The sequence below is a fragment of the Coenobita brevimanus genome, chromosome 59, assembly GCF_032717465.1.
Source record: "Coenobita brevimanus isolate Jiangsu-jjx chromosome 59, ASM3271746v2, whole genome shotgun sequence".
NCBI classification, from domain to species: Eukaryota; Metazoa; Arthropoda; class Malacostraca; order Decapoda; family Coenobitidae; genus Coenobita; species Coenobita brevimanus.
Window position 1 is genome coordinate 15,300,121 of NC_137012.1, and position 8,939 is coordinate 15,309,059.

General features: G+C 43.7%; 1 pseudogene; it reads right to left on the reverse strand.

The window, feature by feature from the left end:
• Nucleotides 1–7,189: 7,189 nt before the first annotated feature.
• On the reverse strand, nucleotides 7,190–8,075 carry LOC145402911 (uncharacterized; annotated as a pseudogene).
• Nucleotides 8,076–8,939: the final 864 nt, after the last annotated feature.

Below are 8,939 nucleotides of genomic sequence, written 5' to 3' on the forward strand. Positions count from 1 at the left end.
GAGGAGCTTATCTGACCTTAGTTAATTGCTTGCTGGACATCTTTCCTGGCTTATGCAAGATGAAAAAATGGCAATTTTCTCTTGTTCATCTTTTATATGTCTTTTGATAAAGATCTGTTCGCACTGACTGATCAATGAAATGACGTCAATACGATCTTTTTCTGTGCCAGAAAATTTTGGGGCAGTTTTATCTTCATGATAAACATAAACATGAGGTGGGGATGTTTGATCCGCGGTATTGGTTGCGTTATTCATTTTCATTGTTTGCTTTGTTAATTTAACTTGGACTTGTTTATCGTTGTGTGAGGGAATGGTGGAATAGATTCGGCCTGAACGGTGAACCCTGTTAAGTATATTTTCATAGGTATGCAAGTCTGAGACAAAGTCCTCATTGCTACGTCAGAGGGGGTTTGCCACTCATCATCTAGAACTGACGTATTTGTTTCTTGATCTTTAGTTTGTGTTGAGGTTTGTACAATGGGTGTGTTGCCTTGGTGCTCTCCTAATTGTGGATCCATTGTGGGCGCTAATTGTGTATCATCTGGTATTAACACGGGTGGTGGCGAAAATATCCCTGTCATTAAGGCATGGTGTTATGAAATACGCCTTTTGTTTATGTCCTAACTAAAAAGATGAGTAAATGAGTTGTAATAAATGATAGATAGTGAGTGTATAAGTGTATATATAGAAATAAGTAAAGGAGTTGAATATACCTAATTTTAGCACTGAGAAGAAATGAGTAAGTATAATGACACCCACTTGATACAGATTGGAGAGGCATGTCGATGCAACTATCGATCTCGGAAGAAAAATGCAGGGTTGAATGAAGATCTCTCGATAATTCTAGGGCTGTGTTGATGGACGATATTACTCAGGAAATTCCATGGCCTGGTGCATGTAGTGGTTAACAGCTGTAGTCACAGGCGAACCTCATCACAGAACGTCGAATTTCCAACTCAATACTGTGGAAATAAATGAGTATGAGTAGGAGCTATGTGAATAATGAGTAATGAGTAGTGGGTGAGAAGCACCTGGTGTCAGTCACACGTTGATTGGCATGGCATTGTGTCAGCAAACTCACGTGGAGACGTCGGCTTCCCACATTGGTAGCTGTGGTGAGTAACTGAGTAGCGATGAGCAACCTGAGTGAGGAAAGGAGAGTAAGATGCGTTATAAATGTGGCTCTGGTGTTTTGCTGTGTGTCTTGACCTCTGCGTCAGCGATGGAGGTAGGCGGGAGAGAGTGTTGGGGTTTTGTGTGCTTGTTGCTCTGGTCTTTCTTTTCCTTTACTTGCTTTGTTTTTTATTCTTCTTGCTGCTGCTTGAAGTTGCGTGAAGATTATAGAGTTGTTTTGTAGACTTGTTAGTTGTAATTCGCCGTTGCTACTGTATGCTCGTAGACTCGTAGGCGCGTAGACTCGTAGGCTTGTAGGCTCGTAGGCTTGTAGGCTCGTAGGCTTGTAGGCTCGTAGACTCATAGGCTCGTATGCTCGGAGTCTGCCACCATTTAATGTTAAAGGCTTTGTAGCCTTAATTTAGATAGGTGTAACTCTTAATTCTTGTAATAGGTGAGTCTTAAGTTTTTATTGTTATTTTGATAACTGAAGAGCAGGAGGAGTTAAAGATGAATACAGGGAGTTGATCTTGATTTATTATCTTCAGAGAAAGTCTTAAGTTGAGCAGCGTATAATACAGAAAAAATATACTTAGTAAATCTAGTTGGACCCCTCTTCTTGTTCACTCTCTCCACTCCCTGTCGGTTCTATGGCTAACCTCCTTCTCAGCTCTGCTTCCTAAATTCTGGTGTAGCAGGGGTCGTGTCACGTGTGTTACACTGTTGTTGAAATGTTCTAGAAGCCTATGTGTGAGTATGTGTGTGTATGGTCACTAGGCATTGTTCGTGTGCCTATCTCGCTGACACATTACCTATCTCATCCCCTGACTTGCTGCTTCCGGTGTATTGTCAACATTCCTTTACTTAGATTTGCAAGCTCATATGCCGTTCCCAGGCTTGCCTGGTGCTCTGTCTATCTATCTATCATGTTTTCTATGATGAATTGTATTTATAATATGGAGTCCTGACAAAATAACTTATTTCTACTGCTCTCGCTCTTGGCTTGTGTCCTTCCAGCAAGTTTCAAGTTTCACTTCCATACATGGGAATTGGTATCATAATACTGTCATGCAGTGACTTTTTTTTTTACGTCCATGCTCATTTTGCTGTTTCTTATCACTGCTTTCAAAGAACCAGCAACCTTTCTTCCTTGTTGTACTCTTTCAAGCACCTCATCCTCCAAACTTCCATCCTTACTCATCACACTGTCCTAGCACTTGTATGCACTCACATTTTCCATTTCCTCATCATCCAGCCTCACTATACATTTAGTGACTTCATTTCTCTCGAAGAACACAACTTTACTCTTCCTTACATTCACCTTTATATTCCATTTCTTACACATTCTCCCAAACTTATTCACCAAACCTTGCGGTTCTCCTTCGTCTTCACTTAACAGTGTAGTATCACTTAACAACAGTACAGGAAGTTTCCAAATGCTGCCCCCTCTCATTATGGCCTCTCCAACATCCACTGCCCAATCTTACATCTCTTTTATAACCCCCATCCATATACATATTGAACAACTATAGAGATATGGTGCATTCCTGTTTCAATCTAACATTCAGATAGAAAAATTCACTCAGTTCACTATCCACTCGCACTGCAGCCTTAGCACCTTCATACATAATCTTCACGGCATTCAGCAACTTCCCATTTACTCCATATATTCCTTATATTTTCCACAATCCTTGTCTCTCCACTCTGTCATAAGCTTTCTCCAAATCCATGAAGGCTGCATACAATTTCTTTCCCTTCTCTAGAAACTTTTCCAGTAAAGACCTAAGGATGAATATCTGATCTACACAACCTCTTCTCTTCCTAAAACCTCCGTGTTCTCCAACTAATTCCTCTGTCATTTCTCTAATTCTGTCAGTAAGTGTCTTACCATATACTTTTCCTATTACTCTAAAAAAACAAATGTCCCTATGATTACCACACATTTTTTTCCCCCTTCTCCTTTGTACAGGGGAATAACCTATGATTTCCAATCCACTGGGACTCTGCCTTCCTCCCAGGCCAATCTTCCATGTCCATTCTACTGTCATCTCCCCTGTGTGTCAGCAATTCACCACACACTTCAACAATTCTTGGAGCTTTCCCCATTTTGACTTTCTTCATTGCTTCCACTACTTCTGTCCTACTGATCTCTTCGTCCCTTTTCACCTCCCTCCTCCTCCCCAGCCATTCCTCAGTTACTTACACAGTACTCACATTACTATGTTAAAGAGCTAGTTCCTAAAAAGTGTTCTCTCCATTTGCTCTTTTTTTCTTCTTTCTCCACTGGCAATCTACCATTTTTATCTTTCACTCCCCTACTAACTTGTTTGTCATCCTGTCCAACTCTATTCATCTTTTTCCAGAACATTTTCTTACGGTACATTCTCTCCACTTTACACTCAGATTCCTTCCAAATTCCTCATCCACTTTCTTCTTACTTTCTCTTACCAATCTTTTCTCCTCACTCTTCATAACAACATATAACTCTTCCATCTCTCAATTTCCTCCTTGCCTCTGCTTCCCATCTACTATATGCTATCTTCTTTTGTGCTACAGCTTGTTTCACCTCTTCATTCCACTATGCTGTTCCTTGCATCCCCTTTCGTCTTCTCTTCACCCCACACACCACCACACATGTTGCTCAGATTTCTTGTGTGAGTATCTTGCACACATCTTCCATCTCCCCCATCTGCTCCAACTCGTATTTACCCAATCACTCCTCTAGTTCTCTTATATTCCTTTTTTCAATCCTCTTGCAACTTTTCTACCTTCCATGTATGGATACTACTTTCTCCTGTCCTTCCATCCTTCTATTCATCCATTGCACTTGGTGGTCAGAAAGTCCACTCCCCTAACCTTTCTATGCTGGTGCATCCATTACATACCTCATTCTTTCATCCACACACACATAATCGGTCATTGCCTTCCGTTCATTCAGTTCACCACCCACCCTCCTCATCACTTGCCATGTATATCTGTTGATCATTTTTTGCCTAAAGAGGGTATTGGCTATCACTAACCCCTTCCCCGCACATATGTCCACTAGAGCACTACCATTCTCATCCACTTCTGCAGGCAGACCCCACTCAACAGCTACTCCATCCACCTTCACATTCCCTACCTTGCCATTCATGTCTCCAATGAAAAACACTCTCTCGTTCCTTTCAAACTTTTCAATGCACGCTTCCACATTTGCCCAGAACCCTTCTTTCATTCTGCTTGCACGGTCTTGCATTGGCGCATACACTCACACACACACACACACACACACACACACACAATCACCCACTTTTGTAATCCTACTTCCAATCTTACCCACACAATCCTTGAACCAACTGATCCATACTGATCAATCTCTTGCACACAATACATAGGCCTACTGTACTTTCTTTTTTGCTCTCTCATTCTCACCTGCTCCCTCGCATATACCCTATCCATACTCCCACACTCTCACATTTCCATTTAGCCTCAGTTAATTCACATAGGTCCACTTTTGCACTCTCAAGCACCTGGACAATCTCTCTTTCACATCATTCGCACCTCCTATATTCCATGTTGCACTCCGCACCATGTCCTTTGCTCAGTCCTTGGTCGTCACTTATTGTTCAGTCTTGGTCTGAGGCTTCTTGTTTGTATTTTTAGTTAGTTTTTTTTTTTCTGAAGTCCAAGTGAAGCTTGGGCCTTGTTCGAGGGTCAAGTCAAGAGTGAGAGCAGTGGAAATGAGTTATTTGAGAGGAGCATGTGGAGTCACATGGAGAGACAGACTGGCAAATGAGGAAGTGAAGAAGCGTTGTGGTGTGGATGTGGGTGATAGAAAGCGTTAGGAGAATCACATTGATTTGGTTTGGCCATGTGGAGAGGATGGAGAGTGAGAGACTGATGAGAAGAGTGTATGTGAGTGAGGTGGAGGGGGGGAGAGGGAGGAGGAGACCAAGGATGAGATGGAGGGATGGAATGGAGAGGTATATGAGGGAGGGGAGTGTGAGCTAGAAGCAAGGCAGTGAAATGGTGGGGGACAGAGTGACATGGAGGAGATTTGATTGTGGCCACCCTTTACGGGATTAAGGCGTCTGACATTAGATAGATAGATAGTTTTCTGGGGGAGGGGGGCACTAACCTTCTTCCAACCCACTTGTTGACACGTAGGGAACGCGTGTTGCTTGGTTATAAGTTTACCACTCAGTATATTCAATGATTTCCGGGTTTACAGGAAATCATTTGGCTTGCCACTCAGTGTAGAGGTACCATGAAATACAGTACCACTACACTAAGTGAGTGGATGATGGGCCACCGACCACAAAGCCAAATTGGCAAAATTGGCTCTTTTTTTTTATGAAGTTAAATAGGAAGCTTAGTTGGAACATTGCTGGTGAGGACTGTACAGTAGCACTGAATGACACAGTGCTGAGAAAATATGAAAGGGATATAGTTACTAAGAGAAAAGTGTGGAAGTTGAAGAATCAGGCAGTGAAAGAAGCTTTCTGTGCAGAGATAAGTAGAGAAGTAGCTAGATGAGATGCTATGACTGGGGGTGTAAATGACCAGCATGACGCTGTAAATGAGGATTTGGAAGAAGGCGATTTGGAAGCAATGGACCTGCCAAGATATATAAAGCTTTGGTGCTGTAACAAGGAAGTTGATGCAGTCTCAAGAGAAAAGACTTTATACCAGTGTTTTTTTTTTTTTTTTTTTTTTTTTTCCGAGGCGAAGATGCACTTGACAGGCTGGTGATGACTGGCTGAATGCAACATTACTTTATACTCTCATTACTCGTTAGCATTATTAACTGACAACATATATCTGAGGGGGAAATTTGGGTTAGTATACTGTAGGTTATTAGTATATGTGCAAGGTAGGGTGGTGGATGTTGGAGTGGCCCTGGTGAGGGAGGATGGTGTTTGGAAGCTCCCTGTGCTGTTGTTTGCGGATGGTGCTGTGTTGTTGAGTGAAGACGGGGGGGAGCTGCAGGGCTTGGTGGATGAGTTTGGGAGAGTGTATGGGAAGCGGAATCTGGGGGTTGATGTGGGGAAGAGTGGGGTGGTGCTCTTTGAGAGAGGTGAAGTCGGTGAGTGTGCAGCGAGGTTGGATGGTGAGGAGTTGGAAAATGTGAGTGCGTTTGGGTGCTTGGGTGATGGGATGAGTGGGGATGGAGGTTTGGAGGGTGAGGTGCTTGAAGGGGTGCAGCAGAGAGGAAAGGTTGCTGGTTCTTTGATGGCAGTGATGGGAAACAGGGAAGTGAGCATGAAAGTGAAAAAGTTGCTGCATGACAGTGTTGTGATACCAACTCTGACGTGTGGAAGTGGAGCTTGGACGTTGTTGGGGGAACGCAGGTCGGGAGTGGGAGCAGTGGAAGTGAGTTGTTTGGGAGGAGCCTGTGGAGTCACATGGAGGGACGGGCTGACGAATGAGGATGTGGGGGGGCGTTGTGGTGTGGCTGTGGATGTGATGGGGGGCGTTGTGGGGAGCACCCTGGGATGGTTTGGCCATGTGGAGAGGATGGAGGGTGAAAGACTGACGAAGAGAGTGTATGTGAGTGAGGTGGAGGGGGGAAGAGGGAGGGGGAGGCCGAGGATGAGATGGAGGGATGGGGTGGAGAGGTATATGAGAGAGGGGTGTGTGAGTTGGGAGCAGGGCAGTGAAATGGCGGGGGACAGGGCGACGTGGAGGCGATTTGTTTGTGGCCACCCCAAACGGGATTGAGGCGTCTGGCAATAGATAGATAGATAGATATGTTATTCGGACAGGTTGCTTTCAGCCATTCATCACCAGCCTGTCAAGTGCATCTTTGCTTCGATAAAACAAACTGAGTATAGGTAATGGGGATGGTGTGGGGATAGGGAGTGCTTTGTATCTAAACACAAAGCAAGAACAGAGGTTGGGGAAGGTGGGGTAAGATGGACCACTTAACATAAAAGAGAGTCTGGAAACATTTATTGAATTTCGAGGGTTTCCAAGGGTTGTGGTGATGCTTTGGGGTGTTATATTTAAAGTCAGCACCCTGGTAGCAGTTCTTAAAGGAAATGACTGAAACACGAGATTTTACAAAATCAATGTTTTTATTGTACCAAAAACCAAATCACGGGGTAAGATGGACCCCAGGGTCCATCTTACCCCTCCGTTGCACAGAATTACCAAACGTGTCATTGCAATACAAGCACATGGTTGAATCTCCATCCTCATTGTTGCTGTCAGGAGTCCAAGATGGCCCAGCTTTTGCTTACCTTTTTTTTTTTTTTTTTTTTTTTTTTTTATAGGTCTTTTTCTTGCTGATGTAGTTGCTAGTTTGTCTTTCCTGTAACATTCTCTCTCTTGGCACATCTGTGCAAGAGCCAGTTCTTTTTCTTTTTTCTTGTGAATTTCTGACTCTAACTGTCTTGCATGGGGATCCTGTCAAAACAAGAGCTCGCCCTTGGGGCCTGACTGTCTTCTTTCGTACAATGTTGGACACCTTTGGCAAGTGAATCATGTCCTGAGGTGACCTACCTGGCTTGAACAGGCCCCGAGCCACTTTCAGTGTTACAGACCCAGGCACCACAGTTTGATTTTCCAGCCCGGCAGCTCCTTGCAGGTCAGGCTCATCGACCATGGTCATGATTGGTGGGGCAACTGGGTCATCCGGATCTTCCTCTTCACCATTTAATGGCATATCCGTAGGGTGGGCAAGTAAATAATCAGCTTCACCAAAAACCTGGCTACTCAGTGGACAAATTCCAGTCTTTCTAAAGCCACTGATGGCTGTGTTTGGAATAACAGCCCGCAGATAGGCCTTTCCGAACAATGCACTTAGTTTGTAGATGGTCACCTGTCTGCTGGAATTGTTTCTGAGGAAAGTTTCAACAGCCTTCACATAGTAGGCATTCAGTGGTTTCATAAAGGAAACATAGGTTACTACAATATGGTGGCAAAATGACAATCACGACATGATTGTCCCTCTCAAGATTTATCACACATTTCCGAGGCATCCATAGAGAAAGAGAAGAAAAGGTTAAGGGTTCCGTCTTACCCCAAAACCTAAAACTCATTTGCTAAACGGTTACCAAGACATCCAAATTCTGTATAGCAATATGGCACGTATTTATCATGTACACACATATGGGCATATCCAGCATAAACAGTAAGTCATTACAACAAATATTTCAATACGAAAAATCCAGTTTTTTACCTTGTGCAAATAACATCAGCACCACAAAAAAAGACAGCATACTTTCTTGAACACATAAAGGCAACTAGGCATGGATGCCGCCAATAAAGTCGCATCTGTTTGGTGGCGGAGAGGACATCTAGCTACCAATAACTGTACCTCACCCTTTCTGCTTGGTTTTAGAGGGGGGGGTTCCATCTCACCCCATGGGTTCGTCTTACCCCACCCTCCCCTATATAGGGCTAAGACACTGTTTCAGGAACACATATTAACCAGACTGAATAGTGTCAATGGCAGAAAAGATGTAGGTAGTTGGAGAAGCAAAACAGATGATGGGGGGGTTGGGTAGAAATGGGGTTATTGTTGGTGAATAGTATGTGAAGAATGGCGAAGGCAGGGCAGTGGTCAGTGGTGAGGATATCAAAGATGCAAGGAAAGAACATTACAGTCACCTGCTAAATGTGAAGTTTGACTGGGATATGAGTAATTTGGGGATCGGTGAACAAGTGTTCGGTCCCTGGCCATTGACTGATCTTGAGCGTTAGCTAAGGCAATTAATGCTGTGAATATCATTAACGCTGCAGTTGTGTCTGGTGTTGTAGATGAAATTCTAAGAACCATTTGGGGATGTAGGAATCAGACTGTCTGTCATCCAATCCTTTTTTTGCTCCATCTGGAGCACAGG